Below are 27,825 nucleotides of genomic sequence, written 5' to 3' on the forward strand. Positions count from 1 at the left end.
AGAGGCCTATTCCCCGGCCCGCACCCCGCCATTGAGACTGCACGGGAATTATTATTTTTTTATCTCTCAACCTGTCCAAGAGGCCTGCTGCCCGCCGCACTCGCTGCCGGGCCGGCCCGCACCCCGCCATTGAGACTGAACGGGGATTATTATTTTTTTTAACTCGGCCTCCGGGCCGGGGCGGGCTTCGCCCCCGGTACCTCCAGCCGCTTCTATTTACGCGCGCCGCGTTCCAACATATTCACCCCGGCCAAGAGGCCTATTCCCCGGCCCGCACCCCGCCATTGAGACTGCATGGGAATTATTATTTTTTTATCTCTCAACCTGTCCAAGAGGCCTGCTGCCCGCCGCAATCGCCGCCGGGCCGGCCCGCACCCTGCCATTGAGACTGAACGGGATTATTTATTTTTTTAACTTGGCCGCCGGGCCGGGGCGGGCATCGCCCCCGGTACCTCCAGCCGCTACTATTTCCGCGGGCCGTGTTCCAACACTATTCACCCCGGCCAAGAGGCCTATTCCCCGGCCCGCACCCCGCCATTGAGACTGCACGGGAATTATTATTTTTTTATCTCTCAACCTGTCCAAGAGGCCTGCTGCCCGCCGCACTCGCCGCCGGGCCGGCCCGCACCCCGCCATTGAGACTGAACGGGGATTATTATTTTTTTTAACTCGGCCTCCGGGCCGGGGCGGGCTTCGCCCCCGGTACCTCCAGCCGCTTCTATTTACGCGCGCCGCGTTCCAACATATTCACCCCGGCCAAGAGGCCTATTCCCCGGCCCGCACCCCGCCATTGAGACTGCACGGGAATTATTATTTTTTTATCTCTCAACCTGTCCAAGAGGCCTGCTGCCCGCCGCACTCGCCGCCGGGCCGGCCCGCACCCCGCCATTGAGACTGAACAGGGATTATTATTTTTTTTAACTCGGCCTCCGGGCCGGGGCGGGCTTCGCCCCCGGTACCTCCAGCCGCTTCTATTTACGCGCGCCGCGTTCCAACATATTCACCCCGGCCAAGAGGCCTATTCCCCGGCCCGCACCCCGCCATTGAGACTGCACGGGAATTATTATTTTTTTATCTCTCAACCTGTCCAAGAGGCCTGCTGCCCGCCGCACTCGCCGCCGGGCCGGCCCGCACCCCGCCATTGAGACTGAACGGGGATTATTATTTTTTTTAACTCGGCCTCCGGGCCGGGGCGGGCTTCGCCCCCGGTACCTCCAGCCGCTTCTATTTACGCGCGCCGCGTTCCAACATATTCACCCCGGCCAAGAGGCCTATTCCCCGGCCCGCACCCCGCCATTGAGACTGCAAGGGAATTATTATTTTTTTATCTCTCAACCTGTCCAAGAGGCCTGCTGCCCGCCGCAATTGCCGCCGGGCCGGCCCGCACCCTGCCATTGAGACTGAACGGGAATTATTATTTTTTTATCTCTCAACCTGTCCAAGAGGCCTGCTGCCCGCCGCAATCGCCGCCGGGCCGGCCCGCACCCTGCCATTGAGACTGAACGGGGATTTTTTTTTTTTTTAACTTGGCCGCCGGGCCGGGGCGGGCATCGCCCCCGGTACCTCCAGCCGCTACTATTTCCGCGGGCCGTGTTCCAACACTATTCACCCCGGCCAAGAGGCCTATTCCCCGGCCCGCACCCCGCCATTGAAACTGCATGGGAATTATTATTTTTTTTATCTCTCAACCTGTCCAAGAGGCCTGCTGCCCGCCGCACTCGCCGCCGGGCCGGCCCGCACCCCGCCATTGAGACTGAACGGGGATTATTATTTTTTTTAACTCGGCCTCCGGGCCGGGGCGGGCTTCGCCCCCGGTACCTCCAGCCGCTTCTATTTACGCGCGCCGCGTTCCAACATATTCACCCCGGCCAAGAGGCCTATTCCCCGGCCCGCACCCCGCCATTGAGACTGCACGGGAATTATTATTTTTTTATCTCTCAACCTGTCCAAGAGGCCTGCTGCCCGCCGCACTCGCCGCCGGGCCGGCCCGCACCCCGCCATTGAGACTGAACGGGGATTATTATTTTTTTTAACTCGGCCTCCGGGCCGGGGCGGGCTTCGCCCCCGGTACCTCCAGCCGCTTCTATTTACGCGCGCCGCGTTCCAACATATTCACCCCGGCCAAGAGGCCTATTCCCCGGCCCGCACCCCGCCATTGAGACTGCATGGGAATTATTATTTTTTTATCTCTCAACCTGTCCAAGAGGCCTGCTGCCCGCCGCAATTGCCGCCGGGCCGGCCCGCACCCTGCCATTGAGACTGAACGGGAATTATTATTTTTTTATCTCTCAACCTGTCCAAGAGGCCTGCTGCCCGCCGCACTCGCCGCCGGGCCGGCCCGCACCCCGCCATTGAGACTGAACGGGGATTATTATTTTTTTTAACTCGGCCTCCGGGCCGGGGCGGGCTTCGCCCCCGGTACCTCCAGCCGCTTCTATTTACGCGCGCCGCGTTCCAACATATTCACCCCGGCCAAGAGGCCTATTCCCCGGCCCGCACCCCGCCATTGAGACTGCATGGGAATTATTATTTTTTTATCTCTCAACCTGTCCAAGAGGCCTGCTGCCCGCCGCAATCGCCGCCGGGCCGGCCCGCACCCTGCCATTGAGACTGAACGGGATTATTTATTTTTTTAACTTGGCCGCCGGGCCGGGGCGGGCATCGCCCCCGGTACCTCCAGCCGCTACTATTTCCGCGGGCCGTGTTCCAACACTATTCACCCCGGCCAAGAGGCCTATTCCCCGGCCCGCACCCCGCCATTGAGACTGCACGGGAATTATTATTTTTTTATCTCTCAACCTGTCCAAGAGGCCTGCTGCCCGCCGCACTCGCCGCCGGGCCGGCCCGCACCCCGCCATTGAGACTGAACGGGGATTATTATTTTTTTTAACTCGGCCTCCGGGCCGGGGCGGGCTTCGCCCCCGGTACCTCCAGCCGCTTCTATTTACGCGCGCCGCGTTCCAACATATTCACCCCGGCCAAGAGGCCTATTCCCCGGCCCGCACCCCGCCATTGAGACTGCATGGGAATTATTATTTTTTTATCTCTCAACCTGTCCAAGAGGCCTGCTGCCCGCCGCAATCGCCGCCGGGCCGGCCCGCACCCTGCCATTGAGACTGAACGGGATTATTTATTTTTTTAACTTGGCCGCCGGGCCGGGGCGGGCATCGCCCCCGGTACCTCCAGCCGCTACTATTTCCGCGGGCCGTGTTCCAACACTATTCACCCCGGCCAAGAGGCCTATTCCCCGGCCCGCACCCCGCCATTGAGACTGCACGGGAATTATTATTTTTTTATCTCTCAACCTGTCCAAGAGGCCTGCTGCCCGCCGCACTCGCCGCCGGGCCGGCCCGCACCCCGCCATTGAGACTGAACGGGGATTATTATTTTTTTTAACTCGGCCTCCGGGCCGGGGCGGGCTTCGCCCCCGGTACCTCCAGCCGCTTCTATTTACGCGCGCCGTGTTCCAACATATTCACCCCGGCCAAGAGGCCTCTTCCCCGGCCACACTCGTCCGCCGGGCCGGCCCGCACCCCGCCATTGAGACTGCACGGGAATTATTATTTTTTTATCTCTCAACCTGTCCAAGAGGCCTGCTGCCCGCCGCACTCGCCGCCGGGCCGGCCCGCACCCCGCCATTGAGACTGAACGGGGATTATTATTTTTTTTAACTCGGCCTCCGGGCCGGGGCGGGCTTCGCCCCCGGTACCTCCAGCCGCTTCTATTTACGCGCGCCGCGTTCCAACATATTCACCCCGGCCAAGAGGCCTCTTCCCCGGCCACACTCGTCCGCCGGGCCGGCCCGCACCCCGCCGTTGAGACTGCACGGGAATTATTATTTTTTTATCTCTCAACCTGTCCAAGAGGCCTGCTGCCCGCCGCACTCGCCGCCGGGCCGGACCGCACCCCGCCATTGAGACTGAACGGGATTATTATTTTTTTTAACTCGGCCTCCGGGCCGGGGCGGGCTTCGCCCCCGGTACCTCCAGCCGCTTCTATTTACGCGCGCCGCGTTCCAACATATTCACCCCGGCCAAGAGGCCTATTCCCCGGCCCGCACCCCGCCATTGAGACTGCACGGGAATTATTATTTTTTTATCTCTCAACCTGTCCAAGAGGCCTGCTGCCCGCCGCACTCGCCGCCGGGCCGGCCCGCACCCCGCCATTGAGACTGAACGGGGATTATTATTTTTTTTAACTCGGCCTCCGGGCCGGGGCGGGCTTCGCCCCCGGTACCTCCAGCCGCTTCTATTTACGCGCGCCGCGTTCCAACATATTCACCCCGGCCAAGAGGCCTATTCCCCGGCCCGCACCCCGCCATTGAGACTGCATGGGAATTATTATTTTTTTATCTCTCAACCTGTCCAAGAGGCCTGCTGCCCGCCGCAATCGCCGCCGGGCCGGCCCGCACCCTGCCATTGAGACTGAACGGGATTATTTATTTTTTTAACTTGGCCGCCGGGCCGGGGCGGGCATCGCCCCCGGTACCTCCAGCCGCTACTATTTCCGCGGGCCGTGTTCCAACACTATTCACCCCGGCCAAGAGGCCTATTCCCCGGCCCGCACCCCGCCATTGAGACTGCACGGGAATTATTATTTTTTTATCTCTCAACCTGTCCAAGAGGCCTGCTGCCCGCCGCACTCGCCGCCGGGCCGGCCCGCACCCCGCCATTGAGACTGAACGGGGATTATTATTTTTTTTAACTCGGCCTCCGGGCCGGGGCGGGCTTCGCCCCCGGTACCTCCAGCCGCTTCTATTTACGCGCGCCGCGTTCCAACATATTCACCCCGGCCAAGAGGCCTATTCCCCGGCCCGCACCCCGCCATTGAGACTGCATGGGAATTATTATTTTTTTATCTCTCAACCTGTCCAAGAGGCCTGCTGCCCGCCGCAATCGCCGCCGGGCCGGCCCGCACCCTGCCATTGAGACTGAACGGGATTATTTATTTTTTTAACTTGGCCGCCGGGCCGGGGCGGGCATCGCCCCCGGTACCTCCAGCCGCTACTATTTCCGCGGGCCGTGTTCCAACACTATTCACCCCGGCCAAGAGGCCTATTCCCCGGCCCGCACCCCGCCATTGAGACTGCACGGGAATTATTATTTTTTTATCTCTCAACCTGTCCAAGAGGCCTGCTGCCCGCCGCACTCGCCGCCGGGCCGGCCCGCACCCCGCCATTGAGACTGAACGGGGATTATTATTTTTTTTAACTCGGCCTCCGGGCCGGGGCGGGCTTCGCCCCCGGTACCTCCAGCCGCTTCTATTTACGCGCGCCGTGTTCCAACATATTCACCCCGGCCAAGAGGCCTCTTCCCCGGCCACACTCGTCCGCCGGGCCGGCCCGCACCCCGCCATTGAGACTGCACGGGAATTATTATTTTTTTATCTCTCAACCTGTCCAAGAGGCCTGCTGCCCGCCGCACTCGCCGCCGGGCCGGCCCGCACCCCGCCATTGAGACTGAACGGGGATTATTATTTTTTTTAACTCGGCCTCCGGGCCGGGGCGGGCTTCGCCCCCGGTACCTCCAGCCGCTTCTATTTACGCGCGCCGCGTTCCAACATATTCACCCCGGCCAAGAGGCCTCTTCCCCGGCCACACTCGTCCGCCGGGCCGGCCCGCACCCCGCCGTTGAGACTGCACGGGAATTATTATTTTTTTATCTCTCAACCTGTCCAAGAGGCCTGCTGCCCGCCGCACTCGCCGCCGGGCCGGACCGCACCCCGCCATTGAGACTGAACGGGATTATTATTTTTTTTAACTCGGCCTCCGGGCCGGGGCGGGCTTCGCCCCCGGTACCTCCAGCCGCTTCTATTTACGCGCGCCGCGTTCCAACATATTCACCCCGGCCAAGAGGCCTATTCCCCGGCCCGCACCCCGCCATTGAGACTGCACGGGAATTATTATTTTTTTATCTCTCAACCTGTCCAAGAGGCCTGCTGCCCGCCGCACTCGCCGCCGGGCCGGCCCGCACCCCGCCATTGAGACTGAACGGGGATTATTATTTTTTTTAACTCGGCCTCCGGGCCGGGGCGGGCTTCGCCCCCGGTACCTCCAGCCGCTTCTATTTACGCGCGCCGCGTTCCAACATATTCACCCCGGCCAAGAGGCCTATTCCCCGGCCCGCACCCCGCCATTGAGACTGCATGGGAATTATTATTTTTTTATCTCTCAACCTGTCCAAGAGGCCTGCTGCCCGCCGCAATCGCCGCCGGGCCGGCCCGCACCCTGCCATTGAGACTGAACGGGATTATTTATTTTTTTAACTTGGCCGCCGGGCCGGGGCGGGCATCGCCCCCGGTACCTCCAGCCGCTACTATTTCCGCGGGCCGTGTTCCAACACTATTCACCCCGGCCAAGAGGCCTATTCCCCGGCCCGCACCCCGCCATTGAGACTGCACGGGAATTATTATTTTTTTATCTCTCAACCTGTCCAAGAGGCCTGCTGCCCGCCGCACTCGCCGCCGGGCCGGCCCGCACCCCGCCATTGAGACTGAACGGGGATTATTATTTTTTTTAACTCGGCCTCCGGGCCGGGGCGGGCTTCGCCCCCGGTACCTCCAGCCGCTTCTATTTACGCGCGCCGCGTTCCAACATATTCACCCCGGCCAAGAGGCCTATTCCCCGGCCCGCACCCCGCCATTGAGACTGCACGGGAATTATTATTTTTTTATCTCTCAACCTGTCCAAGAGGCCTGCTGCCCGCCGCACTCGCCGCCGGGCCGGCCCGCACCCCGCCATTGAGACTGAACGGGGATTATTATTTTTTTTAACTCGGCCTCCGGGCCGGGGCGGGCTTCGCCCCCGGTACCTCCAGCCGCTTCTATTTACGCGCGCCGCGTTCCAACATATTCACCCCGGCCAAGAGGCCTATTCCCCGGCCCGCACCCCGCCATTGACACTGCAAGGGAATTATTATTTTTTTATCTCTCAACCTGTCCAAGAGGCCTGCTGCCCGCCGCAATTGCCGCCGGGCCGGCCCGCACCCTGCCATTGAGACTGAACGGGAATTATTATTTTTTTATCTCTCAACCTGTCCAAGAGGCCTGCTGCCCGCCGCAATCGCCGCCGGGCCGGCCCGCACCCTGCCATTGAGACTGAACGGGATTATTTATTTTTTTAACTCGGCCTCCGGGCCGGGGCGGGCTTCGCCCCCGGTACCTCCAGCCGCTTCTATTTACGCGCGCCGCGTTCCAACATATTCACGCCGGCCAAGAGGCCTATTCCCCGGCCCACACCCCGCCATTGAGACTGCATGGGAATTATTATTTTTTTATCTCTCAACCTGTCCAAGAGGCCTGCTGCCCGCCGCAATCGCCGCCGGGCCGGCCCGCACCCTGCCATTGAGACTGAACGGGGATTATTTATTTTTTTAACTTGGCCGCCGTGCCGGGGCGGGCATCGCCCCCGGTACCTCCAGCCGCTACTATTTCCGCGGGCCGTGTTCCAACACTATTCACCCCGGCCAAGAGGCCTATTCCCCGGCCCGCACCCCGCCATTGAGACTGCACGGGAATTATTATTTTTTTATCTCTCAACCTGTCCAAGAGGCCTGCTGCCCGCCGCACTCGCCGCCGGGCCGGCCCACACCCTGCCATTGAGACTGAACGGGGATTATTTATTTTTTTAACTTGGCCGCCGGCCCGGGGCGGGCATCGCCCCCGGTACCTCCAGCCGCTACTATTTCCGCGGGCCGTGTTCCAACACTATTCACCCCGGCCAAGAGGCCTATTCCCCGGCCCGCACCCCGCCATTGAGACTGCATGGGAATTATTATTTTTTTATCTCTCAACCTGTCCAAGAGGCCTGCTGCCCGCCGCAATCGCCGCCGGGCCGGCCCGCACCCTGCCATTGAGACTGAACGGGAATTATTATTTTTTTATCTCTCAACCTGTCCAAGAGGCCTGCTGCCCGCCGCACTCGCCGCCGGGCCGGCCCGCACCCCGCCATTGAGACTGAACGGGGATTATTATTTTTTTTAACTCGGCCTCCGGGCCGGGGCGGGCTTCGCCCCCGGTACCTCCAGCCGCTTCTATTTACGCGCGCCGCGTTCCAACATATTCACCCCGGCCAAGAGGCCTCTTCCCTGGCCACACTCGTCCGCCGGGCCGGCCCGCACCCCGCCCTTGAGACTGCACGGGAATTATTATTTTTTTATCTCTCAACCTGTCCAAGAGGCCTGCTGCCCGCCGCACTCGCCACCGGGCCGGCCCGCAACCCGCCATTGAGACTGAAGGGGATTATTATTTTTTTTAACTCGGCCTTCGGGCCGGGGCGGGCTTCGCCCCCGGTACCTCCAGCCGCTTCTATTTACGCGCGCCGCGTTCCAACATATTCACCCCGGCCAAGAGGCCTCTTCCCCGGCCACACTCGTCCGCCGGGCCGGCCCGCACCCCGCCATTGAGACTGCACGGGAATTATTATTTTTATATCTCTCAACCTGTCCAAGAGGCCTGCTGCCCGCCGCAATCGCCGCCGGGCCGGCCCGCACCCTGCCATTGAGACTGAACGGGGATTATTTATTTTTTTAACTTGGCCGCCGGCCCGGGGCGGGCATCGCCCCCGGTACCTCCAGCCGCTACTATTTCCGCGGGCCGTGTTCCAACACTATTCACCCCGGCCAAGAGGCCTATTCCCCGGCCGGCACCCCGCCATTGAGACTGCACGGGAATTATTATTTTTTTATCTCTCAACCTGTCCAAGAGGCCTGCTGCCCGCCGCAATCGCCGCCGGGCCGGCCCGCACCCCGCCATTGAGACTGCATGGGAATTATTATTTTTTTATCTCTCAACCTGTCCAAGAGGCCTGCTGCCCGCCGCAATCGCCGCCGGGCCGGCCCGCACCCCGCCATTGAGACTGAACGGGGATTATTTATTTTTTTTAACTTGGCCGCCGGGCCGGGGCGGGCATCGCCCCCGGTACCTCCAGCCGCTACTATTTCCGCGGGCCGTGTTCCAACACTATTCACCCCGGCCAAGAGGCCTATTCCCCGGCCCGCACCCCGCCATTGAGACTGCATGGGAATTATTATTTTTTTATCTCTCAACCTGTCCAAGAGGCCTGCTGCCCGCCGCAATCGCCGCCGGGCCGGCCCGCACCCTGCCATTGAGACTGAACGGGGATTATTTATTTTTTTAACTTGGCCGCCGGCCCGGGGCGGGCATCGCCCCCGGTACCTCCAGCCGCTACTATTTCCGCGGGCCGTGTTCCAACACTATTCACCCCGGCCAAGAGGCCCATTCCCCGGCCCGCACCCCGCCATTGAGACTGCATGGGAATTATTATTTTTTTATCTCTCAACCTGTCCAAGAGGCCTGCTGCCCGCCGCAATCGCCGCCGGGCCGGCCCGCACCCTGCCATTGAGACTGAACGGGGATTATTTATTTTTTTAACTTGGCCGCCGGCCCGGGGCGGGCATCGCCCCCGGTACCTCCAGCCGCTTCTATTTACGCGAGCCGCGTTCCAACATATTCACCCCGGCCAAGAGGCCTATTCCCCGGCCCGCACCCCGCCATTGAGACTGCAAGGGAATTATTATTTTTTTATCTCTCAACCTGTCCAAGAGGCCTGCTGCCCGCCGCAATTGCCGCCGGGCCGGCCCGCACCCTGCCATTGAGACTGAACGGGAATTATTATTTTTTTATCTCTCAACCTGTCCAAGAGGCCTGCTGCCCGCCGCAATCGCCGCCGGGCCGGCCCGCACCCTGCCATTGAGACTGAACGGGATTATTTATTTTTTTAACTCGGCCTCCGGGCCGGGGCGGGCTTCGCCCCCGGTACCTCCAGCCGCTTCTATTTACGCGCGCCGCGTTCCAACATATTCACCCCGGCCAAGAGGCCTCTTCCCCGGCCCACACCCCGCCATTGAGACTGCATGGGAATTATTATTTTTTTATCTCTCAACCTGTCCAAGAGGCCTGCTGCCCGCCGCAATCGCCGCCAGGCCGGCCCACACCCTGCCATTGAGACTGAACGGGGATTATTTATTTTTTTAACTTGGCCGCCGGCCCGGGGCGGGCATCGCCCCCGGTACCTCCAGCCGCTACTATTTCCGCGGGCCGTGTTCCAACACTATTCACCCCGGCCAAGAGGCCTATTCCCCGGCCAGCACCCCGCCATTGAGACTGCATGGGAATTATTATTTTTTTATCTCTCAACCTGTCCAAGAGGCCTGCTGCCCGCCGCAATCGCCGCCGGGCCGGCCCGCACCCTGCCATTGAGACTGAACGGGAATTATTATTTTTTTATCTCTCAACCTGTCCAAGAGGCCTGCTGCCCGCCGCACTCGCCGCCGGGCCGGCCCGCACCCCGCCATTGAGACTGAACGGGGATTATTATTTTTTTTAACTCGGCCTCCGGGCCGGGGCGGGCTTCGCCCCCGGTACCTCCAGCCGCTTCTATTTACGCGCGCCGCGTTCCAACATATTCACCCCGGCCAAGAGGCCTCTTCCCTGGCCACACTCGTCCGCCGGGCCGGCCCGCACCCCGCCCTTGAGACTGCACGGGAATTATTATTTTTTTATCTCTCAACCTGTCCAAGAGGCCTGCTGCCCGCCGCACTCGCCACCGGGCCGGCCTGCAACCCGCCATTGAGACTGAAGGGGATTATTATTTTTTTTAACTCGGCCTTCGGGCCGGGGCGGGCTTCGCCCCCGGTACCTCCAGCCGCTTCTATTTACGCGCGCCGCGTTCCAACATATTCACCCCGGCCAAGAGGCCTCTTCCCCGGCCACACTCGTCCGCCGGGCCGGCCCGCACCCCGCCATTGAGACTGCACGGGAATTATTATTTTTATATCTCTCAACCTGTCCAAGAGGCCTGCTGCCCGCCGCAATCGCCGCCGGGCCGGCCCGCACCCTGCCATTGAGACTGAACGGGGATTATTTATTTTTTTAACTTGGCCGCCGGCCCGGGGCGGGCATCGCCCCCGGTACCTCCAGCCGCTACTATTTCCGCGGGCCGTGTTCCAACACTATTCACCCCGGCCAAGAGGCCTATTCCCCGGCCGGCACCCCGCCATTGAGACTGCACGGGAATTATTATTTTTTTATCTCTCAACCTGTCCAAGAGGCCTGCTGCCCGCCGCAATCGCCGCCGGGCCGGCCCGCACCCCGCCATTGAGACTGCATGGGAATTATTATTTTTTTATCTCTCAACCTGTCCAAGAGGCCTGCTGCCCGCCGCAATCGCCGCCGGGCCGGCCCGCACCCCGCCATTGAGACTGAACGGGGATTATTTATTTTTTTTAACTTGGCCGCCGGGCCGGGGCGGGCATCGCCCCCGGTACCTCCAGCCGCTACTATTTCCGCGGGCCGTGTTCCAACACTATTCACCCCGGCCAAGAGGCCTATTCCCCGGCCCGCACCCCGCCATTGAGACTGCATGGGAATTATTATTTTTTTATCTCTCAACCTGTCCAAGAGGCCTGCTGCCCGCCGCAATCGCCGCCGGGCCGGCCCGCACCCTGCCATTGAGACTGAACGGGGATTATTTATTTTTTTAACTTGGCCGCCGGCCCGGGGCGGGCATCGCCCCCGGTACCTCCAGCCGCTACTATTTCCGCGGGCCGTGTTCCAACACTATTCACCCCGGCCAAGAGGCCCATTCCCCGGCCCGCACCCCGCCATTGAGACTGCATGGGAATTATTATTTTTTTATCTCTCAACCTGTCCAAGAGGCCTGCTGCCCGCCGCAATCGCCGCCGGGCCGGCCCGCACCCTGCCATTGAGACTGAACGGGGATTATTTATTTTTTTAACTTGGCCGCCGGCCCGGGGCGGGCATCGCCCCCGGTACCTCCAGCCGCTACTATTTCCGCGGGCCGTGTTCCAACACTATTCACCCCGGCCAAGAGGCCTATTCCCCGGCCCGCACCCCGCCATTGAGACTGCATGGGAATTATTATTTTTTTATCTCTCAACCTGTCCAAGAGGCCTGCTGCCCGCCGCAATCGCCGCCGGGCCGGCCCGCACCCCGCCATTGAGACTGAACGGGGATTATTTATTTTTTTTAACTTGGCCGCCGGGCCGGGGCGGGCATCGCCCCCGGTACCTCCAGCCGCTACTATTTCCGCGGGCCGTGTTCCAACACTATTCACCCCGGCCAAGAGGCCTATTCCCCGGCCCGCACCCCGCCATTGAGACTGCATGGGAATTATTATTTTTTTATCTCTCAACCTGTCCAAGAGGCCTGCTGCCCGCCGCAATCGCCGCCGGGCCGGCCCGCACCCTGCCATTGAGACTGAACGGGGATTATTTATTTTTTTAACTTGGCCGCCGGCCCGGGGCGGGCATCGCCCCCGGTACCTCCAGCCGCTACTATTTCCGCGGGCCGTGTTCCAACACTATTCACCCCGGCCAAGAGGCCCATTCCCCGGCCCGCACCCCGCCATTGAGACTGCATGGGAATTATTATTTTTTTATCTCTCAACCTGTCCAAGAGGCCTGCTGCCCGCCGCAATCGCCGCCGGGCCGGCCCGCACCCTGCCATTGAGACTGAACGGGGATTATTTATTTTTTTAACTTGGCCGCCGGCCCGGGGCGGGCATCGCCCCCGGTACCTCCAGCCGCTTCTATTTACGCGAGCCGCGTTCCAACATATTCACCCCGGCCAAGAGGCCTATTCCCCGGCCCGCACCCCGCCATTGAGACTGCAAGGGAATTATTATTTTTTTATCTCTCAACCTGTCCAAGAGGCCTGCTGCCCGCCGCAATTGCCGCCGGGCCGGCCCGCACCCTGCCATTGAGACTGAACGGGAATTATTATTTTTTTATCTCTCAACCTGTCCAAGAGGCCTGCTGCCCGCCGCAATCGCCGCCGGGCCGGCCCGCACCCTGCCATTGAGACTGAACGGGATTATTTATTTTTTTAACTCGGCCTCCGGGCCGGGGCGGGCTTCGCCCCCGGTACCTCCAGCCGCTTCTATTTACGCGCGCCGCGTTCCAACATATTCACCCCGGCCAAGAGGCCTCTTCCCCGGCCCACACCCCGCCATTGAGACTGCATGGGAATTATTATTTTTTTATCTCTCAACCTGTCCAAGAGGCCTGCTGCCCGCCGCAATCGCCGCCAGGCCGGCCCACACCCTGCCATTGAGACTGAACGGGGATTATTTATTTTTTTAACTTGGCCGCCGGCCCGGGGCGGGCATCGCCCCCGGTACCTCCAGCCGCTACTATTTCCGCGGGCCGTGTTCCAACACTATTCACCCCGGCCAAGAGGCCTATTCCCCGGCCAGCACCCCGCCATTGAGACTGCATGGGAATTATTATTTTTTTATCTCTCAACCTGTCCAAGAGGCCTGCTGCCCGCCGCAATCGCCGCCGGGCCGGCCCGCACCCTGCCATTGAGACTGAACGGGAATTATTATTTTTTTATCTCTCAACCTGTCCAAGAGGCCTGCTGCCCGCCGCACTCGCCGCCGGGCCGGCCCGCACCCCGCCATTGAGACTGAACGGGGATTATTATTTTTTTTAACTCGGCCTCCGGGCCGGGGCGGGCTTCGCCCCCGGTACCTCCAGCCGCTTCTATTTACGCGCGCCGCGTTCCAACATATTCACCCCGGCCAAGAGGCCTCTTCCCTGGCCACACTCGTCCGCCGGGCCGGCCCGCACCCCGCCCTTGAGACTGCACGGGAATTATTATTTTTTTATCTCTCAACCTGTCCAAGAGGCCTGCTGCCCGCCGCACTCGCCACCGGGCCGGCCTGCAACCCGCCATTGAGACTGAAGGGGATTATTATTTTTTTTAACTCGGCCTTCGGGCCGGGGCGGGCTTCGCCCCCGGTACCTCCAGCCGCTTCTATTTACGCGCGCCGCGTTCCAACATATTCACCCCGGCCAAGAGGCCTCTTCCCCGGCCACACTCGTCCGCCGGGCCGGCCCGCACCCCGCCATTGAGACTGCACGGGAATTATTATTTTTATATCTCTCAACCTGTCCAAGAGGCCTGCTGCCCGCCGCAATCGCCGCCGGGCCGGCCCGCACCCTGCCATTGAGACTGAACGGGGATTATTTATTTTTTTAACTTGGCCGCCGGCCCGGGGCGGGCATCGCCCCCGGTACCTCCAGCCGCTACTATTTCCGCGGGCCGTGTTCCAACACTATTCACCCCGGCCAAGAGGCCTATTCCCCGGCCGGCACCCCGCCATTGAGACTGCACGGGAATTATTATTTTTTTATCTCTCAACCTGTCCAAGAGGCCTGCTGCCCGCCGCAATCGCCGCCGGGCCGGCCCGCACCCCGCCATTGAGACTGCATGGGAATTATTATTTTTTTATCTCTCAACCTGTCCAAGAGGCCTGCTGCCCGCCGCAATCGCCGCCGGGCCGGCCCGCACCCCGCCATTGAGACTGAACGGGGATTATTTATTTTTTTTAACTTGGCCGCCGGGCCGGGGCGGGCATCGCCCCCGGTACCTCCAGCCGCTACTATTTCCGCGGGCCGTGTTCCAACACTATTCACCCCGGCCAAGAGGCCTATTCCCCGGCCCGCACCCCGCCATTGAGACTGCATGGGAATTATTATTTTTTTATCTCTCAACCTGTCCAAGAGGCCTGCTGCCCGCCGCAATCGCCGCCGGGCCGGCCCGCACCCTGCCATTGAGACTGAACGGGGATTATTTATTTTTTTAACTTGGCCGCCGGCCCGGGGCGGGCATCGCCCCCGGTACCTCCAGCCGCTACTATTTCCGCGGGCCGTGTTCCAACACTATTCACCCCGGCCAAGAGGCCCATTCCCCGGCCCGCACCCCGCCATTGAGACTGCATGGGAATTATTATTTTTTTATCTCTCAACCTGTCCAAGAGGCCTGCTGCCCGCCGCAATCGCCGCCGGGCCGGCCCGCACCCTGCCATTGAGACTGAACGGGGATTATTTATTTTTTTAACTTGGCCGCCGGCCCGGGGCGGGCATCGCCCCCGGTACCTCCAGCCGCTACTATTTCCGCGGGCCGTGTTCCAACACTATTCACCCCGGCCAAGAGGCCTATTCCCCGGCCCGCACCCCGCCATTGAGACTGCATGGGAATTATTATTTTTTTATCTCTCAACCTGTCCAAGAGGCCTGCTGCCCGCCGCAATCGCCGCCGGGCCGGCCCGCACCCTGCCATTGAGACAGAACGGGGATTATTATTTTTTTTAACTCGGCCTCCGGGCCGGGGCAGGCTTCGACCCCGGTACCTCCAGCCGCTTCTATTTACGCGCGCCGCGTTCCAACATATTCACCCCGGCCAAGAGGCCTCTTCCCCGGCCACACTCGTCCGCCGGGCCGGCCCGCACCCCGCCATTGAGACTACACGGGAATTATTATTTTTTTTATCTCTCAACCTGTCCAAGAGGCCTGCTGCCCGCCGCAATCGCCGCCGGGCCGGCCCGCACCCTGCCATTGAGACTGAACGGGGATTATTTATTTTTTTAACTTGGCCGCCGGGCCGGGGCGGGCATCGCCCCCGGTACCTCCAGCCGCTACTATTTCCGCGGGCCGTGTTCCAACACTATTCACCCCGGCCAAGAGGCCTATTCCCCGGCCCGCACCCCGCCATTGAGACTGCACGGGAATTATTATTTTTTTATCTCTCAACCTGTCCAAGAGGCCTGCTGCCCGCCGCACTCGCCGCCGGGCCGGCCCGCACCCCGCCATTGAGACTGTACGGGGATTATTATTTTTTTTAACTCGGCCGCCGGGCCGGGGCGGGCTTCGCCCCCGGTACCTCCAGCCGCTTCTATTTACGCGCGCCGCGTTCCAACATATTCACCCCGGCCAAGAGGCCTCTTCCCCGGCCACACTCGTCCGCCGGGCCGGCCCGCACCCCGCCATTGAGACTGCACGGGAATTATTATTTTTTTATCTCTCAACCTGTCCAAGAGGCCTGCTGCCCGCCGCACTCGCCGCCGGGCCGGCCCGCACCCCGCCATTGAGACTGAACGGGGATTATTATTTTTTTTAACTCGGCCTCCGGGCCGGGGCGGGCTTCGCCCCCGGTACCTCCAGCCGCTTCTATTTACGCGCGCCGCGTTCCAACATATTCACCCCGGCAAAGAGGCCTCTTCCCCGGCCACACTCGTCCGCCGGGCCGGCCCGCACCCCGCCATTGAGACTGCACGGGAATTATTATTTTTTTATCTCTCAACCTGTCCAAGAGGCCTGCTGCCCGCCGCAATCGCCGCCGGGCCGGCCCGCACCCTGCCATTGAGACTGAACGGGGATTATTTATTTTTTTAACTTGGCCGCCGGCCCGGGACGGGCATCGCCCCCGGTACCTCCAGCCGCTACTATTTCCGCGGGCCGTGTTCCAACACTATTCACCCCGGCCAAGAGGCCTATTCCCCGGCCCGCACCCCGCCATTGAAACTGCATGGGAATTATTATTTTTTTATCTCTCAACCTGTCCAAGAGGCCTGCTGCCCGCCGCAATCGCCGCCGGGCCGGCCCGCACCCTGCCATTGAGACTGAACGGGGATTTTTTTTTTTTTTAACTTGGCCGCCGGGCCGGGGCGGGCATCGCCCCCGGTACCTCCAGCCGCTACTATTTCCGCGGGCCGTGTTCCAACACTATTCACCCCGGCCAAGAGGCCTATTCCCCGGCCCGCACCCCGCCATTGAAACTGCATGGGAATTATTATTTTTTTATCTCTCAACCTGTCCAAGAGGCCTGCTGCCCGCCGCACTCGCCGCCGGGCCGGCCCGCACCCCGCCATTGAGACTGAACGGGGATTATTATTTTTTTTAACTCGGCCTCCGGGCCGGGGCGGGCTTCGCCCCCGGTACCTCCAGCCGCTTCTATTTACGCGCGCCGCGTTCCAACATATTCACCCCGGCCAAGAGGCCTATTCCCCGGCCCGCACCCCGCCATTGAGACTGCATGGGAATTATTATTTTTTTATCTCTCAACCTGTCCAAGAGGCCTGCTGCCCGCCGCAATCGCCGCCGGGCCGGCCCGCACCCTGCCATTGAGACTGAACGGGAATTATTATTTTTTTATCTCTCAACCTGTCCAAGAGGCCTGCTGCCCGCCGCACTCGCCGCCGGGCCGGCCCGCACCCTGCCATTGAGACTGAACGGGGATTATTTATTTTTTTAACTTGGCCGCCGGGCCGGGGCGGGCATCGCCCCCGGTACCTCCAGCCGCTACTATTTCCGCGGGCCGTGTTCCAACACTATTCACCCCGGCCAAGAGGCCTATTCCCCGGCCCGCACCCCGCCATTGAGACTGCATGGGAATTATTATTTTTTTATCTCTCAACCTGTCCAAGAGGCCTGCTGCCCGCCGCAATCGCCGCCGGGCCGGCCCGCACCCTGCCATTGAGACTGAACGGGATTATTTATTTTTTTAACTTGGCCGCCGGGCCGGGGCGGGCATCGCCCCCGGTACCTCCAGCCGCTACTATTTCCGCGGGCCGTGTTCCAACACTATTCACCCCGGCCAAGAGGCCTATTCCCCGGCCCGCACCCCGCCATTGAGACTGCACGGGAATTATTATTTTTTTATCTCTCAACCTGTCAAAGAGGCCTGCTGCCCGCCGCACTCGCCGCCGGGCCGGCCCGCACCCCGCCATTGAGACTGAACGGGGATTATTATTTTTTTTAACTCGGCCTCCGGGCCGGGGCGGGCTTCGCCCCCGGTACCTCCAGCCGCTTCTATTTACGCGCGCCGCGTTCCAACATATTCACCCCGGCCAAGAGGCCTATTCCCCGGCCCGCACCCCGCCATTGAGACTGCATGGGAATTATTATTTTTTTATCTCTCAACCTGTCCAAGAGGCCTGCTGCCCGCCGCAATCGCCGCCGGGCCGGCCCGCACCCTGCCATTGAGACTGAACGGGATTATTTATTTTTTTAACTTGGCCGCCGGGCCGGGGCGGGCATCGCCCCCGGTACCTCCAGCCGCTACTATTTCCGCGGGCCGTGTTCCAACACTATTCACCCCGGCCAAGAGGCCTATTCCCCGGCCCGCACCCCGCCATTGAGACTGCACGGGAATTATTATTTTTTTATCTCTCAACCTGTCCAAGAGGCCTGCTGCCCGCCGCACTCGCCGCCGGGCCGGCCCGCACCCCGCCATTGAGACTGAACGGGGATTATTATTTTTTTTAACTCGGCCTCCGGGCCGGGGCGGGCTTCGCCCCCGGTACCTCCAGCCGCTTCTATTTACGCGCGCCGTGTTCCAACATATTCACCCCGGCCAAGAGGCCTCTTCCCCGGCCACACTCGTCCGCCGGGCCGGCCTGCACCCCGCCATTGAGACTGCACGGGAATTATTATTTTTTTATCTCTCAACCTGTCCAAGAGGCCTGCTGCCCGCCGCACTCGCCGCCGGGCCGGCCCGCACCCCGCCATTGAGACTGAACGGGGATTATTATTTTTTTTAACTCGGCCTCCGGGCCGGGGCGGGCTTCGCCCCCGGTACCTCCAGCCGCTTCTATTTACGCGCGCCGCGTTCCAACATATTCACCCCGGCCAAGAGGCCTCTTCCCCGGCCACACTCGTCCGCCGGGCCGGCCCGCACCCCGCCGTTGAGACTGCACGGGAATTATTATTTTTTTATCTCTCAACCTGTCCAAGAGGCCTGCTGCCCGCCGCACTCGCCGCCGGGCCGGACCGCACCCCGCCATTGAGACTGAACGGGATTATTATTTTTTTTAACTCGGCCTCCGGGCCGGGGCGGGCTTCGCCCCCGGTACCTCCAGCCGCTTCTATTTACGCGCGCCGCGTTCCAACATATTCACCCCGGCCAAGAGGCCTATTCCCCGGCCCGCACCCCGCCATTGAGACTGCACGGGAATTATTATTTTTTTATCTCTCAACCTGTCCAAGAGGCCTGCTGCCCGCCGCACTCGCCGCCGGGCCGGCCCGCACCCCGCCATTGAGACTGAACGGGGATTATTATTTTTTTTAACTCGGCCTCCGGGCCGGGGCGGGTTTCGCCCCCGGTACCTCCAGCCGCTTCTATTTACGCGCGCCGCGTTCCAACATATTCACCCCGGCCAAGAGGCCTATTCCCCGGCCCGCACCCCGCCATTGAGACTGCATGGGAATTATTATTTTTTTATCTCTCAACCTGTCCAAGAGGCCTGCTGCCCGCCGCAATCGCCGCCGGGCCGGCCCGCACCCTGCCATTGAGACTGAACGGGATTATTTATTTTTTTAACTTGGCCGCCGGGCCGGGGCGGGCATCGCCCCCGGTACCTCCAGCCGCTACTATTTCCGCGGGCCGTGTTCCAACACTATTCACCCCGGCCAAGAGGCCTATTCCCCGGCCCGCACCCCGCCATTGAGACTGCACGGGAATTATTATTTTTTTATCTCTCAACCTGTCCAAGAGGCCTGCTGCCCGCCGCACTCGCCGCCGGGCCGGCCCGCACCCCGCCATTGAGACTGAACGGGGATTATTATTTTTTTTAACTCGGCCTCCGGGCCGGGGCGGGCTTCGCCCCCGGTACCTCCAGCCGCTTCTATTTACGCGCGCCGCGTTCCAACATATTCACCCCGGCCAAGAGGCCTATTCCCCGGCCCGCACCCCGCCATTGAGACTGCACGGGAATTATTATTTTTTTATCTCTCAACCTGTCCAAGAGGCCTGCTGCCCGCCGCACTCGCCGCCGGGCCGGCCCGCACCCCGCCATTGAGACTGAACGGGGATTATTATTTTTTTTAACTCGGCCTCCGGGCCGGGGCGGGCTTCGCCCCCGGTACCTCCAGCCGCTTCTATTTACGCGCGCCGCGTTCCAACATATTCACCCCGGCCAAGAGGCCTATTCCCCGGCCCGCACCCCGCCATTGAGACTGCAAGGGAATTATTATTTTTTTATCTCTCAACCTGTCCAAGAGGCCTGCTGCCCGCCGCAATTGCCGCCGGGCCGGCCCGCACCCTGCCATTGAGACTGAACGGGAATTATTATTTTTTTATCTCTCAACCTGTCCAAGAGGCCTGCTGCCCGCCGCAATCGCCGCCGGGCCGGCCCGCACCCTGCCATTGAGACTGAACGGGGATTATTTATTTTTTTAACTTGGCCGCCGGGCCAGGGCGGGCATCGCCCCCGGTACCTCCAGCCGCTACTATTTCCGCGGGCCGTGTTCCAACACTATTCACCCCGGCCAAGAGGCCTATTCCCCGGCCCGCACCCCGCCATTGAGACTGCACGGGAATTATTATTTTTTTATCTCTCAACCTGTCCAAGAGGCCTGCTGCCCGCCGCACTCGCCGCCGGGCCGGCCCGCACCCCGCCATTGAGACTGAACGGGGATTATTATTTTTTTTAACTCGGCCTCCGGGCCGGGGCGGGCTTCGCCCCCGGTACCTCCAGCCGCTTCTATTTACGCGCGCCGCGTTCCAACATATTCACCCCGGCCAAGAGGCCTATTCCCCGGCCCGCACCCCGCCATTGAGACTGCACGGGAATTATTATTTTTTTATCTCTCAACCTGTCCAAGAGGCCTGCTGCCCGCCGCACTCGCCGCCGGGCCGGCCCGCACCCCGCCATTGAGACTGAACGGGGATTATTATTTTTTTTAACTCGGCCTCCGGGCCGGGGCGGGCTTCGCCCCCGGTACCTCCAGCCGCTTCTATTTACGCGCGCCGCGTTCCAACATATTCACCCCGGCCAAGAGGCCTATTCCCCGGCCCGCACCCCGCCATTGAGACTGCAAGGGAATTATTATTTTTTTATCTCTCAACCTGTCCAAGAGGCCTGCTGCCCGCCGCAATTGCCGCCGGGCCGGCCCGCACCCTGCCATTGAGACTGAACGGGAATTATTATTTTTTTATCTCTCAACCTGTCCAAGAGGCCTGCTGCCCGCCGCAATCGCCGCCGGGCCGGCCCGCACCCTGCCATTGAGACTGAACGGGGATTATTTATTTTTTTAACTTGGCCGCCGGGCCAGGGCGGGCATCGCCCCCGGTACCTCCAGCCGCTACTATTTCCGCGGGCCGTGTTCCAACACTATTCACCCCGGCCAAGAGGCCTATTCCCCGGCCCGCACCCCGCCATTGAGACTGCACGGGAATTATTATTTTTTTATCTCTCAACCTGTCCAAGAGGCCTGCTGCCCGCCGCACTCGCCGCCGGGCCGGCCCGCACCCCGCCATTGAGACTGAACGGGGATTATTATTTTTTTTAACTCGGCCTCCGGGCCGGGGCGGGCTTCGCCCCCGGTACCTCCAGCCGCTTCTATTTACGCGCGCCGCGTTCCAACATATTCACCCCGGCCAAGAGGCCTATTCCCCGGCCCGCACCCCGCCATTGAGACTGCAAGGGAATTATTATTTTTTTATCTCTCAACCTGTCCAAGAGGCCTGCTGCCCGCCGCAATTGCCGCCGGGCCGGCCCGCACCCTGCCATTGAGACTGAACGGGAATTATTATTTTTTTATCTCTCAACCTGTCCAAGAGGCCTGCTGCCCGCCGCAATCGCCGCCGGGCCGGCCCGCACCCTGCCATTGAGACTGAACGGGGATTATTTATTTTTTTAACTTGGCCGCCGGGCCAGGGCGGGCATCGCCCCCGGTACCTCCAGCCGCTACTATTTCCGCGGGCCGTGTTCCAACACTATTCACCCCGGCCAAGAGGCCTATTCCCCGGCCCGCACCCCGCCATTGAGACTGCACGGGAATTATTATTTTTTTATCTCTCAACCTGTCCAAGAGGCCTGCTGCCCGCCGCACTCGCTGCCGGGCCGGCCCACACCCCGCCATTGAGACTGAACGGGGATTATTATTTTTTTTAACTCGGCCTCCGGGCCGGGGCGGGCTTCGCCCCCGGTACCTCCAGCCGCTTCTATTTACGCGCGCCGCGTTCCAACATATTCACCCCGGCCAAGAGGCCTATTCCCCGGCCCGCACCCCGCCATTGAGACTGCATGGGAATTATTATTTTTTTATCTCTCAACCTGTCCAAGAGGCCTGCTGCCCGCCGCAATCGCCGCCGGGCCGGCCCGCACCCTGCCATTGATACTGAACGGGATTATTTATTTTTTTAACTTGGCCGCCGGGCCGGGGCGGGCATCGCCCCCGGTACCTCCAGCCGCTACTATTTCCGCGGGCCATGTTCCAACACTATTCACCCCGGCCAAGAGGCCTATTCCCCGGCCCGCACCCCGCCATTGAGACTGCACGGGAATTATTATTTTTTTATCTCTCAACCTGTCCAAGAGGCCTGCTGCCCGCCGCACTCGCCGCCGGGCCGGCCCGCACCCCGCCATTGAGACTGAACGGGGATTATTATTTTTTTTAACTCGGCCTCCGGGCCGGGGCGGGCTTCGCCCCCGGTACCTCCAGCCGCTTCTATTTACGCGCGCCGCGTTCCAACATATTCACCCCGGCCAAGAGGCCTATTCCCCGGCCCGCACCCCGCCATTGAGACTGCAAGGGAATTATTATTTTTTTATCTCTCAACCTGTCCAAGAGGCCTGCTGCCCGCCGCAATTGCCGCCGGGCCGGCCCGCACCCTGCCATTGAGACTGAACGGGAATTATTATTTTTTTATCTCTCAACCTGTCCAAGAGGCCTGCTGCCCGCCGCAATCGCCGCCGGGCCGGCCCGCACCCTGCCATTGAGACTGAACGGGGATTATTTATTTTTTTAACTTGGCCGCCGGGCCAGGGCGGGCATCGCCCCCGGTACCTCCAGCCGCTACTATTTCCGCGGGCCGTGTTCCAACACTATTCACCCCGGCCAAGAGGCCTATTCCCCGGCCCGCACCCCGCCATTGAGACTGCACGGGAATTATTATTTTTTTATCTCTCAACCTGTCCAAGAGGCCTGCTGCCCGCCGCACTCGCCGCCGGGCCGGCCCGCACCCCGCCATTGAGACTGAACGGGGATTATTATTTTTTTTAACTCGGCCTCCGGGCCGGGGCGGGCTTCGCCCCCGGTACCTCCAGCCGCTTCTATTTACGCGCGCCGCGTTCCAACATATTCACCCCGGCCAAGAGGCCTATTCCCCGGCCCGCACCCCGCCATTGAGACTGCACGGGAATTATTATTTTTTTATCTCTCAACCTGTCCAAGAGGCCTGCTGCCCGCCGCACTCGCCGCCGGGCCGGCCCGCACCCCGCCATTGAGACTGAACGGGGATTATTATTTTTTTTAACTCGGCCTCCGGGCCGGGGCGGGCTTCGCCCCCGGTACCTCCAGCCGCTTCTATTTACGCGCGCCGCGTTCCAACATATTCACCCCGGCCAAGAGGCCTATTCCCCGGCCCGCACCCCGCCATTGAGACTGCAAGGGAATTATTATTTTTTTATCTCTCAACCTGTCCAAGAGGCCTGCTGCCCGCCGCAATTGCCGCCGGGCCGGCCCGCACCCTGCCATTGAGACTGAACGGGAATTATTATTTTTTTATCTCTCAACCTGTCCAAGAGGCCTGCTGCCCGCCGCAATCGCCGCCGGGCCGGCCCGCACCCTGCCATTGAGACTGAACGGGGATTATTTATTTTTTTAACTTGGCCGCCGGGCCAGGGCGGGCATCGCCCCCGGTACCTCCAGCCGCTACTATTTCCGCGGGCCGTGTTCCAACACTATTCACCCCGGCCAAGAGGCCTATTCCCCGGCCCGCACCCCGCCATTGAGACTGCACGGGAATTATTATTTTTTTATCTCTCAACCTGTCCAAGAGGCCTGCTGCCCGCCGCACTCGCCGCCGGGCCGGCCCGCACCCCGCCATTGAGACTGAACGGGGATTATTATTTTTTTTAACTCGGCCTCCGGGCCGGGGCGGGCTTCGCCCCCGGTACCTCCAGCCGCTTCTATTTACGCGCGCCGCGTTCCAACATATTCACCCCGGCCAAGAGGCCTATTCCCCGGCCCGCACCCCGCCATTGAGACTGCAAGGGAATTATTATTTTTTTATCTCTCAACCTGTCCAAGAGGCCTGCTGCCCGCCGCAATTGCCGCCGGGCCGGCCCGCACCCTGCCATTGAGACTGAACGGGAATTATTATTTTTTTATCTCTCAACCTGTCCAAGAGGCCTGCTGCCCGCCGCAATCGCCGCCGGGCCGGCCCGCACCCTGCCATTGAGACTGAACGGGGATTATTTATTTTTTTAACTTGGCCGCCGGGCCAGGGCGGGCATCGCCCCCGGTACCTCCAGCCGCTACTATTTCCGCGGGCCGTGTTCCAACACTATTCACCCCGGCCAAGAGGCCTATTCCCCGGCCCGCACCCCGCCATTGAGACTGCACGGGAATTATTATTTTTTTATCTCTCAACCTGTCCAAGAGGCCTGCTGCCCGCCGCACTCGCTGCCGGGCCGGCCCACACCCCGCCATTGAGACTGAACGGGGATTATTATTTTTTTTAACTCGGCCTCCGGGCCGGGGCGGGCTTCGCCCCCGGTACCTCCAGCCGCTTCTATTTACGCGCGCCGCGTTCCAACATATTCACCCCGGCCAAGAGGCCTATTCCCCGGCCCGCACCCCGCCATTGAGACTGCATGGGAATTATTATTTTTTTATCTCTCAACCTGTCCAAGAGGCCTGCTGCCCGCCGCAATCGCCGCCGGGCCGGCCCGCACCCTGCCATTGATACTGAACGGGATTATTTATTTTTTTAACTTGGCCGCCGGGCCGGGGCGGGCATCGCCCCCGGTACCTCCAGCCGCTACTATTTCCGCGGGCCATGTTCCAACACTATTCACCCCGGCCAAGAGGCCTATTCCCCGGCCCGCACCCCGCCATTGAGACTGCACGGGAATTATTATTTTTTTATCTCTCAACCTGTCCAAGAGGCCTGCTGCCCGCCGCACTCGCCGCCGGGCCGGCCCGCACCCCGCCATTGAGACTGAACGGGGATTATTATTTTTTTTAACTCGGCCTCCGGGCCGGGGCGGGCTTCGCCCCCGGTACCTCCAGCCGCTTCTATTTACGCGCGCCGCGTTCCAACATATTCACCCCGGCCAAGAGGCCTATTCCCCGGCCCGCACCCCGCCATTGAGACTGCACGGGAATTATTATTTTTTTATCTCTCAACCTGTCCAAGAGGCCTGCTGCCCGCCGCACTCGCCGCCGGGCCGGCCCGCACCCCGCCATTGAGACTGAACGGGGATTATTATTTTTTTTAACTCGGCCTCCGGGCCGGGGCGGGCTTCGCCCCCGGTACCTCCAGCCGCTTCTATTTACGCGCGCCGCGTTCCAACATATTCACCCCGGCCAAGAGGCCTATTCCCCGGCCCGCACCCCGCCATTGAGACTGCAAGGGAATTATTATTTTTTTATCTCTCAACCTGTCCAAGAGGCCTGCTGCCCGCCGCAATTGCCGCCGGGCCGGCCCGCACCCTGCCATTGAGACTGAACGGGGATTATTTATTTTTTTAACTTGGCCGCCGGGCCAGGGCGGGCATCGCCCCCGGTACCTCCAGCCGCTACTATTTCCGCGGGCCGTGTTCCAACACTATTCACCCCGGCCAAGAGGCCTATTCCCCGGCCCGCACCCCGCCATTGAGACTGCACGGGAATTATTATTTTTTTATCTCTCAACCTGTCCAAGAGGCCTGCTGCCCGCCGCACTCGCTGCCGGGCCGGCCCGCACCCCGCCATTGAGACTGAACGGGGATTATTATTTTTTTTAACTCGGCCTCCGGGCCGGGGCGGGCTTCGCCCCCGGTACCTCCAGCCGCTTCTATTTACGCGCGCCGCATTCCAACATATTCACCCCGGCCAAGAGGCCTATTCCCCGGCCCGCACCCCGCCATTGAGACTGCATGGGAATTATTATTTTTTTATCTCTCAACCTGTCCAAGAGGCCTGCTGCCCGCCGCAATCGCCGCCGGGCCGGCCCGCACCCTGCCATTGAGACTGAACGGGATTATTTATTTTTTTAACTTGGCCGCCGGGCGGGGCGGGCATCGCCCCCGGTACCTCCAGCCGCTACTATTTCCGCGGGCCGTGTTCCAACACTATTCACCCCGGCCAAGAGGCCTATTCCCCGGCCCGCACCCCGCCATTGAGACTGCACGGGAATTATTATTTTTTTATCTCTCAACCTGTCCAAGAGGCCTGCTGCCCGCCGCACTCGCCGCCGGGCCGGCCCGCACCCCGCCATTGAGACTGTACGGGGATTATTATTTTTTTTAACTCGGCCGCCGGGCCGGGGCGGGCTTCGCCCCCGGTGCCTCCAGCCGCTTCTATTTACGCGCGCCGCGTTCCAACATATTCACCCCGGCCAAGAGGCCTCTTCCCCGGCCACACTCGTCCGCCGGGCCGGCCAGCACCCCGCCATTGAGACTGCACGGGAATTATTATTTTTTTATCTCTCAACCTGTCCAAGAGGCCTGCTGCCCGCCGCACTCGCCGCCGGGCCGGCCCGCACCCCGCCATTGAGACTGAACGGGGATTATTATTTTTTTTAACTCGGCCTCGGGGCCGGGGCGGGCTTCGCCCCCGGTACCTCCAGCCGCTTCTATTTACGCGCGCCGCGTTCCAACATATTCACCCCGGCAAAGAGGCCTCTTCCCCGCCCACACTCGTCCGCCGGGCCGGCCCGCACCCCGCCATTGAGACTGCACGGGAATTATTATTTTTTTATCTCTCAACCTGTCCAAGAGGCCTGCTGCCCGCCGCAATCGCCGCCGGGCCGGCCCGCACCCTGCCATTGAGACTGAACGGGGATTATTTATTTTTTTAACTTGGCCGCCGGCCCGGGACGGGCATCGCCCCCGGTACCTCCAGCCGCTACTATTTCCGCGGGCCGTGTTCCAACACTATTCACCCCGGCCAAGAGGCCTATTCCCCGGCCCGCACCCCGCCATTGAAACTGCATGGGAATTATTATTTTTTTATCTCTCAACCTGTCCAAGAGGCCTGCTGCCCGCCGCAATCGCCGCCGGGCCGGCCCGCACCCTGCCATTGAGACTGAACTGGGGATTTTTTTTTTTTTTTAACTTGGCCGCCGGGCCGGGGCGGGCATCGCCCCCGGTACCTCCAGCCGCTACTATTTCCGCGGGCCGTGTTCCAACACTATTCACCCCGGCCAAGAGGCCTATTCCCCGGCCCGCACCCCGCCATTGAGACTGCATGGGAATTATTATTTTTTTATCTCTCAACCTGTCCAAGAGGCCTGCTGCCCGCCGCAATTGCCGCCGGGCCGGCCCGCACCCTGCCATTGAGACTGAACGGGAATTATTATTTTTTTATCTCTCAACCTGTCCAAGAGGCCTGCTGCCCGCCGCACTCGCCGCCGGGCCGGCCCGCACCCCGCCATTGAGACTGAACAGGGATTATTATTTTTTTTAACTCGGCCTCCGGGCCGGGGCGGGCTTCGCCCCCGGTACCTCCAGCCGCTTCTATTTACGCGCGCCGCGTTCCAACATATTCACCCCGGCCAAGAGGCCTATTCCCCGGCCCGCACCCCGCCATTGAGACTGCACGGGAATTATTATTTTTTTATCTCTCAACCTGTCCAAGAGGCCTGCTGCCCGCCGCACTCGCCGCCGGGCCGGCCCGCACCCCGCCATTGAGACTGAACGGGGATTATTATTTTTTTTAACTCGGCCTCCGGGCCGGGGCGGGCTTCGCCCCCGGTACCTCCAGCCGCTTCTATTTACGCGCGCCGCGTTCCAACATATTCACCCCGGCCAAGAGGCCTATTCCCCGGCCCGCACCCCGCCATTGAGACTGCAAGGGAATTATTATTTTTTTATCTCTCAACCTGTCCAAGAGGCCTGCTGCCCGCCGCAATTGCCGCCGGGCCGGCCCGCACCCTGCCATTGAGACTGAACGGGAATTATTATTTTTTTATCTCTCAACCTGTCCAAGAGGCCTGCTGCCCGCCGCAATCGCCGCCGGGCCGGCCCGCACCCTGCCATTGAGACTGAACGGGGATTTTTTTTTTTTTTAA

Source organism: Hippocampus zosterae, chromosome 5 (assembly GCF_025434085.1).
Source record: "Hippocampus zosterae strain Florida chromosome 5, ASM2543408v3, whole genome shotgun sequence".
Classification (NCBI taxonomy): domain Eukaryota; kingdom Metazoa; phylum Chordata; class Actinopteri; order Syngnathiformes; family Syngnathidae; genus Hippocampus; species Hippocampus zosterae.